This window comes from Apium graveolens, chromosome 11 (assembly GCF_009905375.1).
Source record: "Apium graveolens cultivar Ventura chromosome 11, ASM990537v1, whole genome shotgun sequence".
NCBI classification, from domain to species: Eukaryota; Viridiplantae; Streptophyta; class Magnoliopsida; order Apiales; family Apiaceae; genus Apium; species Apium graveolens.
Window position 1 is genome coordinate 59,910,981 of NC_133657.1, and position 11,123 is coordinate 59,922,103.

Genomic DNA, 11,123 nt, shown 5'->3' on the forward strand with positions numbered 1-11,123 from the left:
GATTCTACTTCACATGATAAGACATTGATCAACGAATCTTTTCCGGATGAGCAGTTGTTCGCAGTTCAGGAGGAAGATCCATGGTTCGCAAATATTATGAACTACCTTGTCAGCAATATAATGCCTCCTAATATGAATACAGCTCAAAAGAAGAAGTTTCTGCATGAGGTGAAGTGGTACATGTGGGATGAACCGTATTTATTTAGACAAGGAGCTGACCAGATCATCAGGAGATGTATCCCATTCTGTGAGACGGAGGGGATATTATGAGACTGCCACTCCACAGTCTATGGTGGACATTATGGTGGTGAAAAGACGGCAGCTCGTATTCTGCAAGCAGGTTTTTTCTGGCCTACTTTGTTTAAGGATGCACATCAGTTCGTTTTAAGGTGTGATCATTTCCAAAAAGTGGGGAATCTTATGAGGAAGGATGAGATGTCGTTAAATGTGATGCTTGAAGTCGAGGTCTTTGATGTTTGGGGAATCGATTTCATGGGACCATTTGCCTCATCCTGTAATAATCAGTACATCTTGATGGCAGTCGATTATGTCTCAAAATGGGTAGAAGTCAAGGCTCTACCGACGAATGATGCAAAGATAGTGTTGAATTTTCTTCATAAGCAGATTTTCACAAGGTTTGGAACGCCATGAGTAATCATGTGATGAGGGGTCGCATTTCTGCAACCGTAAGTTCACTTCTATGATGCAGTGCTACAATATGAATCATCGTGTTGCTACCGCCTATCATCCGCAAACGAATGGTCAAGCGGAAGTGTCTAATAGAGAGATCAAGCGCATTCTAGAGAAGGTTGTTTGTCCATCAAGGAAGGATTGGTCTTTAAAGCTCGATGAAGCTGTTTGGGCTTATAGAACAACATACAAGACTCCACTTGGAATGTCCCCATTTCAACTTGTTTATGGTAAGGGATGTCATTTACCTACGGAGCTTGAGCATAAGGCTTATTGGGCGTTGAAAAAGTTGAACCTTGATCTAGATGCAGCTGGGAAGAAGCGAATGCTTCAGTTCAATGAACTTGATGAATTTCGACTCCAAGCGTACGAGAACAACAAAATGTACAAGGAAAAAGTGAAAAGGTGGCACGACATGAAGCTATATCCTAAGTCATTTGTGCCGGGGCAGCAAGTTCTTTTATTCAACTCTCGTCTCCGAGTTTTTCCTGGACAGTTAAAATCAAGGTGGTCTGGACCTTTTATTGTCAAAACTATTTCCACATGGAGCGGTGGAGATTTTTGAGAATAATCTGGGCCAAGCATTCAAGGTTAATGGTCAGCATTTGAAGCATTACTATGGGGATACGGAAAACCGGGAAGTGGTTAGTGTTGTTTTATTGTCAACTTGAGCAAGGTACGCTACGTCAAGCTAATGACGTAAAAGAAGCGCTTTTTGGGAGGCAACCCAAGATTTGTTGTTATAGGATCCCTTAGAAATTAGTAACCTATCAAAAACTCAAAAAAATCAGAAAAAAGGGCAAGAAATTTTTTTTTCCAGTAACTATCTGGGCGCCCGCTCAGCTTTGCTGAGCGGCCGCTTAGGATGCTGGGTGCCGGCGCAGCTTTGCTGAGCGGCCGCTCAGCCCCCAAATTCCTAAAATTATTTTAGTCTTATAAAATTCAAAAAAAAATTAGAAAACAAAAAAATAAAAAAACACAGCCCACTACCCACGAATCCTTTTCCCATAAACCTACGTTTTTAACCCTCAACCCCACTCCTAATCAAATTTTAACCCTAATCTTTACCCTATATATACATACAACTATTTCATATACTCCCCCATATAATTTCAACCTTAAAACTCTCTCCCATCTCCAAAACACAAATCTTAAACACTTTTTCTCAGTTTTAATGGCACCCATGAGATCCAGGACTATTGATAGCAGCAGCACTGTTCCTACTGCTGATTCTTCGAGGGGTACTGCTGCAAGACCTCGTTTGTTTGATAGGGCTGTTGAGGAGGAGTATACTAGGCTTTTGGGAAAGCCGGTTTTGAAGGAGAGGGGATTCTTACCATCGGGGAGGGATTGTGAGTTGTTGCCGATGATTGCTGAAAAGGGTTGGATTTCTTTTTGTGAGTCACCGGAGGCGGTTCTGATGAGCGTGGTTCGCGAGTTCTATGCGAACGCAAAGGCTGAAAAGAATGGGTTTTCTGTTGTGCGTGGGCTAACGGTGGATTATCATCCTGAGGCGATTCGCCGTGTTATTGGGTAGTGACAACGGAAGCCCACAGAGGAGAATTGGAATGAGAAGCCTTCCGATAAGTTTGATTTGGATTTAATTTGTGCTACTCTCTGTCAACCGGGCACGGTTTGGAAGTTCAAGACTGGGACTAATGAGTATCGTTCTTTTCCGGCGATTGCGATGAATAGGTATGCACGTGCATGGAATGCCTTTATTTTTGCTAATATTCTGCCTACTTCACATGCATATGAGGTTACAGTTGAGCGAGCAAGGTTGTTATGGGGTATTTAGAATGAGGAGTATTATGTGGACCTTGGTGATTTCATCTACCAAGGAATTCTGAAGTTTTTGAGGGGAGCGAAGCACATGAACATCCATTATGCATCTACTGTCACGAACCTATGCCGAGCAGTGGAAGTTCATTGGCCTTCTCACGAGCAGTTGCAGATGCTGGCCGCTCCTATTGATTCAGGGACTCTGAATGCGATGCAGGAGTGGACGGGTGGAGAGCCCGAGGAGCATGGGCTGGGTTATCGTCTTCCAGGAGGACGTCCAGCAGTTGGTGCTACCATGGCTAGGTCGGGGCATGATGAGGCAAGCTCTTCTAGAGCTCAGAAGGGTGCTGGGATGGTTGATGCCCAGTATAGGAGGCTATCGAGGAGGATGGACGCTATGTACGAGATGCAGAGTAGGTTTGCTCAGGAGCTCACCTTTGCACTTGGGTCTGCTTTTAGAGGCCTTGGAGCTGACATCCAGTGGCCCGTGTTTGGTGAGGACTCTGCTTATCCGCCTCCTGATACTCCACCCTCTGAGGGTGATGATGATGATTTCTCCGAGTAGGTATACCCTAAGTTCCTTTCTACTACCTTCACTGGGGACAGTGAAGATTTTAAGTTTGGGGGTGGTAGTTAAGGAATATTTTTGTGTGTGTATCATATAGTTGCATATTCATGATAGTTTAGTTCATATAATTGCATATTTTTTCCATATAGGTTTTTTTTATTTTATAACTTTATTTATCATGTCATTTAGCTCATGCATTTACCATGATCCCTTTTGCGTAGCTTTACCAATTGATTTGTGATATTGATGCGAGTGTAGTGATAGCGTTAGAGTGATGTTGAGTCTTGTAGGATGACATGCATGCTAGAAACACTTGTAATTTCACTAAGTCTTAGAGTATGCTTAAGGACTATATTGTTGTTTGATGGTTTTTGAGGTTAATCTATTGATTATGTTTAGAATTTATAATAGGTTCTTAATGATAAAAAGCATGAAAAGAAAACATTGGAGTAAAAATTGGAATTCATTGCTAAATTGTGGCTAGGCGTCAAATGGCTAGTAGCCGGCTCGTATTCTTATGCTAGTAGTCTAGGGTTGAGCAAGATGGAGCGAAACGCACTTGCTCAGAAATTTGAAAAAAAAGATAGAAAATAAAAAGAAAATAAAATAGAAAATAAAAAAATGTAAATAGTTAATGCATAATTGATCGCGAGTGGGCTCTTTGGTATTCGAGTTATTAAGTTCTTAGGGGACTTTGTGCCTAGTGACCTAAGGCTTTTATAGTCTGGAATCCGCTAACCTAACGCTCGCTAAATGGATGCCATTGTATAAGTCTTTTGTGGACCTCACTCGTTGCACGGTCAAAAAAGCATTGTTGTTGTGTTGAATAAAAAGCATGATTCCGCAATAAGCTCCAGTAATCTTGAAGTGTTGTAAGTCATTTTGTGCCTAAAATTTTTTTTTTGTATAATCATGTGATTGCCTTGAGGATAGTCGAGTTATGATAATTAATCTAGTTTCGAAGCATATCTGTTAAGCATCCGCACATACCACGTTTCTGGTTGTATGTTAGTTTGCATGATTTCATTGATCTTTATTCGCCTAATTGCATTTGTTGAGATATCGTGAATTGGTTGGTTTCGTCGTAGTGAGGGGGATCGCTGCATTTCATATAGATTGCATTCATGCATGTTTTTGTTTTGTTTTTGAGTCTGTGACGCTTTAGGACAAGCATCGATTTAAGTTTGGGGGTGTGATAAGTGGCATTTTATACCACTTAGAATATCTTATAATGGCTTGAATTGATATCTTGAAATCAAATATTTTGTGTATTTGATGCGTTTTTCAAGTGTTTATGCATTTCAGGGTGTTCCTTGTGTTTGTGGGGAGATTTCATCAAGAATAAGCCTTAGTATGTGTTTGGCATTGCAAATGGGAAGATAATTAATTTTCCATAAAGGTGCTGGGCGCCCGCTCAGCCTGGCTGGGCGGCCGCTCAGGAAGCTAGGCGCCCGCTCAGGATTGCTGGGCGGCCGCTCAGGGGTGTGAATTAAAAATCAAATTTTTAGAGTTCTTGTTCTGCTGGACTTCTGACTTCTTAGATGGTTGGGTTTTGTGGGGCTTCTATATAAGTAGTTTTCAGAGACGTTTCACGTGTGTTGAATCGTGGTATTAATCGAGGAGCACGGAGGTAAGGAAGAAGACCATTTTAGCACATCGCAACGAAGAGGAAGCATAGTTTCTTGTGATTCTTTTATTCGTTGTAACAGTGGATGCTAGTTTTCTTTACTTTGAACCTATTTACTCTTGTGACGTACTTTGGTTTAATATAAGTAGTTTTATTAATTATTCTCGTGTGTTTTAATGTCATGTTTTCATATGAACCCATGGTGACGATGAGTTCAATCATGGGCTAATCGTGATCATGGGGTCGTAACGGATTTGCTATGGAATTCTTTAGTTAGTTGTTTAATACCTTAGTATGTGATGATTGTATGATATCTAGTATTGGTTATGCTTATTCATCTTATGTGCATCGCGAACATATAGGATAGGGTGTTAATCTCTTGTGAAGCGATAATGGAGCTTGAGATTTAGAACTTGCCATGCTAGCATAGGTTCATATATGTGTATGCATGATTAGTAGGTAACTCTAACCATTTTACTTGCCCTGTGTAATCATAAGGAATAACATGTGCTTAAATCGTTATGTTGTCAAATTCTGTAGACATATAGGGTCTCAACATAATTGATGACTATTCAACTTCTATCTTAATTATGGATGTTTGGTAGAATGGTATTAGTACAACGAAAGTTGGCTTTTATCAGTTTAGTGTTGTTCGATTAATATCATCACCATTACATGCTAAGGGTAACAATAATAACTATTGAAGGAAGTAGTAATGAAGTTATGATCTCATGTGTATTTAATATTGTTAATTCAAGTGTCAATTAAGTGTTTAATTCTCATAGTTAATTCTAGCTAATAATTAGTTAATCAAATCTACGTGTTACTATCTTAATATTGAGAAGTAATCATACATTGGTGAGTAAGTATAATTGAACATAATTAGTCTGAGTCTCTGTGGGAAGGAACTAGAAAATATTCTATATTACTTGCGAACGCGTATACTTGCGTGTATTATTAGCGCGTGTTTTCTGCCCTAACAATAAACATGCAATATGAATTTATATGGACACACACAAACTACTAATCCTTACATTATCACCCCCAAATTTAAAATTTTCAATGTCCTTATTGAAGTTAATAATAAGGATACAGGGCTTACCTAGTTAGCGGGAGGATCACCCTCTTCGGGTGGAGGATCAGGTGGTCAATCAACCTCGACACTAGTGTCTCGGAAAACGGTACCAAGAGCGTGTGTCAAATCTTCATCAAAACATCGGTAGATGTCATGCATGGCCTCAATACGCCGAATCAACCTTCTATACTGCGCATCACCAAGACCAAACCTATCAACTGTCTGTGTTGCACGAGAGGGACCCTCTATAAGCACGGGAGGAACCAGCCGGTCACCCGTTAGATTATCAAAGATATATTCCAACCCCTTATCAGGGGGTGCACCTAAAAATGCATAACTCAAATAATCTGGCAACAGTTTGAGCCCAAGTGTGGGAGCTTCTTCAATAGACGGCTCGAGACGCTCATGAGAAATTTTCAGCTCTGTTAACCCAAGAGAATTAAATGGCATATCCAATTTTCTCTTCCACGGAAGTGCATTCAAAACCTTCAGTTGCTCTGCTCCTTCTTCATCTTCAATAATTGATTCCCCTATTAAGGATCTCTCTAAGGTATCTGACTTTGGCAATTGCTCAAGCTCCAAATTCATGACAGAGTCGACCCGCTCTACTTTAAAGCACTCTTATTTATCTGTGGGTAACTTTATTGCCTTGAACACACTAAAAGTGACCTTATGATCTTGAACTTTCATCGTAAGCTCTCCTTTTTGCACATCGATCATAGTTCGGCCTGTAGCCAAGAATGCTCTTCCCAAGATGATGGGAATCTTCTCATCTTCCTCGAAATACAGAATTACAAAATTAGCAGGGAAGATGAGTTTGTCCACCTTGACCAAGACATTCTCCACTATACCTCATGGATAAGTGATGGTCCTATCGGCCAACTGTAAGGACATGTTTGTCGGTTTTGGCTCAAGAAAACCAAGTTTCTTGAAGACAGATAAGGGCATCAGATTGATGCTAGCTCCAAGTCACATAAACATTTGTCGAATGACAAGTTTCCAATAGTGCAAGGAATCGTGAAGCTTCCAGGCTCTTTAAGCTTTAGAGGCAATTTATGTTACAGCATAGCATTGCACTCTTCCGTTAGAGCAACGGTTTTCAACTCCTCAACCTTCAGCTTCCGAGATAGAATACCCTTCATGAACTTGGCATACCTCGGCATCTGTTCTAGAGCTTCCGCAAAAGGTATGTTGATATCGTGCTTCTTGAAAACCTCCAAAAACTTGGCAAATTGATTGTCGAACTTATGCTTTTGAAGCCTTTTAGGAAATAGGGGAGGCAGATAGCCTTGTTTCTCCCATGTATTCTGCTCAGGAGTAGTGTTTTTAGCAGAATTTTTCTTCGTTTCCGCTTCGTCGTCCTTTTTTATAACTGAATCGACAATTTTTTCACTTTCTGAAATTGGAAAAGGCGCGGGCGTGCCTGCATTCTGGATTTTTTTTCAGAATCTTCGTCTTGATGATTTTGAGGGTTTGCGACCTTTCCAGACCTCAAGGTGATTGCATTAATCTGTTCTTTGACTTCCCTCTTGCCTAGATTAGCTTCTGTATCACTAAGAAGAGTCCCTTGAGGTCGACTCAATAGTGCATTGGCAATTTTCCCTATTTGGTTCTCCAGATTCTTGATTAAAATCACTTGGCTTTTGCAAATAAGCCTCAAGTCCTCTAATTCAGATTTTTCATTAACAGATGGACCTGGACGTCCATGAGATTGTTGTTGCATCCCCTATGGCTGAAATTGATGTCTTGGTGCAAACTGTTGCTGGAAACTAGGAGGATTGAATTGCTTGTTTCCGAACTGCTGGTACGGCAGTTGCATTGCATTCTGATTGTTGCTCCAACTGAAGTTCGGATGAGTATGATTGTTAGGATGGTACGTGGCAGGAACTGGTTGCTACAGCCTCTAAAAGTTGCTCATAAACTCAGCTGATTCACAAGATATAGCACAATACTCCATTGCATACGCACCTGCACACAACTCACAAACATTGGCTATCTGATTAACTCCATAGTTGGCCAGAGAATCGATTTTCATAGCTATCGTGTTTAGCTGAGCAGCGATAGCCGTAGCTATATCCACCTCAAGGACTCCTTCTACGTTGCCATGTGGCATTCTCCGGGTTGGGTTCTGATATTCATTCACAGCCATCATCTCGATCAGCTCATAAGCTTCCGCATAGCTTTTAGCCCATAGAGCTCCACCTGATGCTGCATCGAGCATAGGTCTCGACTGTGCTCCCAACACATTATAGAAGCAATTTATCACCATCCAGTCGGACATTTCATGATGCGGACACTTTCTCAGCATCTCCTTATAACACTCCCAAGCTTCACATAGAGATTCCCCTGATTGCTGTGTAAACTGAGTAAGAGCATTCTTGATTACAGCTGTCTTTGCCATAGGGAAGAATTTAGTGAGAAACTTTTGAGCAAGATCTTCCCAAGTAGCAATCGAACCAGCTGGTAGAGATTGTAACCAGCCCTTAGCCTTATCCCTTAGAGAGAATGGGAAAAGCCTCAATTTCACAACATCTTCAGAAACATTGTTGAACTTGAAAGTGTCAAAGATCTCAATGAAATCCTTAATATGCATATTAGGATCTTCTGTTGGAGCACCCCCAAACTGAACTGAGTTCTGGACCATCTGGATCGTGCCAGGCTTGATCTTGAAGGTATTAGCTGTGATGGCTGGCCTGACAGTGCTCTATTGAATGTCCATGATCTTTCGTTGAGAATACTCTTTCAACGTTTTCGTTGATGCTGCTGGATCTCCCATTATAATGATTAATACTTCCACTTCACTTTCTTCTTCAAATTTATGAACTTCTTCAAGAAATTCTTCTTCCACTTCTTCAATAGTTTCCTTAAGTGATTAAGAACGTGTTCATATACATGCTCTCTTGAGTACCTGAAACACAAACAAGTAAACCGTGAAAGTAAAAGAATCCAAGTCAGTGAACTTTAATGTCCACTGATGTCAAGCACATAAACTAAAAGTTAACATCGAGTCCCCGACAGCGGCGCCAAAAACTTGTTTGTACTAAAACACACGCGAAAATACACGCAAGCGTACGTGATCACAAGTAGTATAAGATTTATGTCGAGTTCGTTCCCACGGAGACTGGTTTAGGTTAAGTTTAGATTATGCACTAATGCAACAATGTATGATTATCGTTCACAGCTAAGATAAGTAACAAGTTTGCATTTATTAACTACTTAAGAGATTATACTAGCATGCATTAACTAAGAGATTAAAAGTGATTTACTTATATGAGAATAAAACATGGTATTTTAACTTCATCAAATACTTCATTCAAAGTTTATGTCTTTATCAATAGTATGCGATGGTGATGATAACTAATCAGATAACACGAAACTAGTATACGCTATCTTTCGATATACGTATACCCTACTACTAAGCATCCACAATCAAGATAGAAGTTGAGTAGACACCAATTATGCTTAGACTCTATCTGTCTATAGAACTTGAAAACATAACAGTTGAAGAGCAAGTTATCTATTGTGATTACATAGGGCAGATAAGAAGGTTAAAATTACCTAAGAATCATGCATAACAAATATACATGAACCTATGCTAGCATGGCAAGTTCTAAACCTCTATATTCACTTTTACTTCAGTAGAGATTAACAACCAATCTTAGATGTTAGCTACGCATCAAATACGAATAAGCACAACCAAACTAGAAAATCATAAATCACCACATACTAAAGTTTTTAAACAATCAACTATTGAAATCCATAAGTAAATCCGCCTAGAACCCCATGAAAACGATTAGTTCATAATCGAACACATCGTCACCATGGGTTCCAATGAAAACATGATATTAAATAAGTTCAAAATAATATGATAGAATATAAAGTACTAGGGTTTAGAACAAATCAAAAACAAGCATCCAAAAGTATCGTCTAAATTGAAGAATACAAAAGTATGAAACTAGATCTTCTTCTCCTTAGTCGTCTCGTGTGCTCTAGGTCTTCGTATTGATCTCCCTGGCTTCCTTATTTTGAAAAACATCTTTATTTCATTATATATAGGATCCTAGCAGATCTGGACGCTTCAAATCTTCAAATCAGAGTAGAATTAAGATTCTGCAAAAATAACCCGGCACGGCCGCCCCGCCTTGAGCGCGGGCGCGCTGCCTTCAATTTTCAACGGGTGCAGCCGCCCCGCTTCCCGCGCGGACGCGCCGGCCTTCTGGCAAAAATGCTGGATTTTGTTGTTTTGCCTCCTTTCTTCGTTCGATCTCCCGAAACTCCATTCCTGACCTCTTATTAGCGTAAAAACATTATAAAACTCAAATCATCCTCCTGAATAGTGCCCTGCAATGCAATTACACAAAACACATCAAAAACACCACATACTTGATTCCAAAACATCCAATTTAAGCCGATATGAAGCGTTCCAAGTGGATATAAATTCCACTTATCAATCTCCATAAGATTTTTGACTTGTCGATATCACTGATATCTCTAATAAAAATTTGACTTGTCGATATCTCTGAGATCTCTAGTGAGCATTTGACTTGTCGATATCTCTGAGTTCTCTAATACAAAAATGACTTATCGACATCTCAGAGATCTCTATATACATTTTGACTTGTAAATATCTCTGAGATCTCTAACGATAATTTGACTAATCGATATCTCCAATCTTCATGTCTTCATTTGGCTTGTCGATATCTCTGAGACTTCTCTATAAGCTATTTTGGACTTCTCGATAAGTCATTCTGGAATTCTCGAATGAATTCTATATATGACTTGATCTGTGACTTGTAGATATCTTGACTCAGAATATTTTTCCCAAAATAGATTTATTCAACTCCATGCTTCTTCACAATTTCTCGGAGGCATGATCTTCTTGATCTTCTTCCAGAGTTTATTCTTAGGCTTGAGACTGTTTACTGGAAAAGTACTCTAGTCTAATCTTTGACATTTTTACAGACTCAAGTAATACAATACAAAATACAAATTTATATTATCATACAACTAATTCTTAGGGTTGTCAATTTGACTTAGTCTTGTTGTAGTACAGGCATGTCTTGCACAACAATCTCCCCCAATTTGTGAGAAGATTATTTATCACAAATTCATGCCTGGTAACAAGACTAACCCCAAATTACCATGAACAATAGAACATTACATAAAATTTGACAAAAACACAATTTTATACATTAAGTGATTTCTTGAGTTTGGAAGATACATTCATCATACAAATTTCTCATAGCCTATTTCTTTTCTAATAAGGTCCTTTAACTCTACAAGTACTTCCAGTTCATCTATGATTTGTATCGCTCTTAGAGCTTCTACAAGCTTGAGCTTCTCATCTAATGAATAATTGTTCAAGAAACCAACCCTAATTC

General features: G+C 39.5%; 1 non-coding gene across 1 annotated transcript; it reads left to right on the forward strand.

The window, feature by feature from the left end:
* Positions 1–8,021: 8,021 nt before the first annotated feature.
* On the forward strand, positions 8,022–8,128 carry LOC141699356 (small nucleolar RNA R71). Its single transcript, XR_012565825.1, has one exon. It is a non-coding gene; the product is annotated as a small nucleolar RNA R71 (small nucleolar RNA).
* Positions 8,129–11,123: the final 2,995 nt, after the last annotated feature.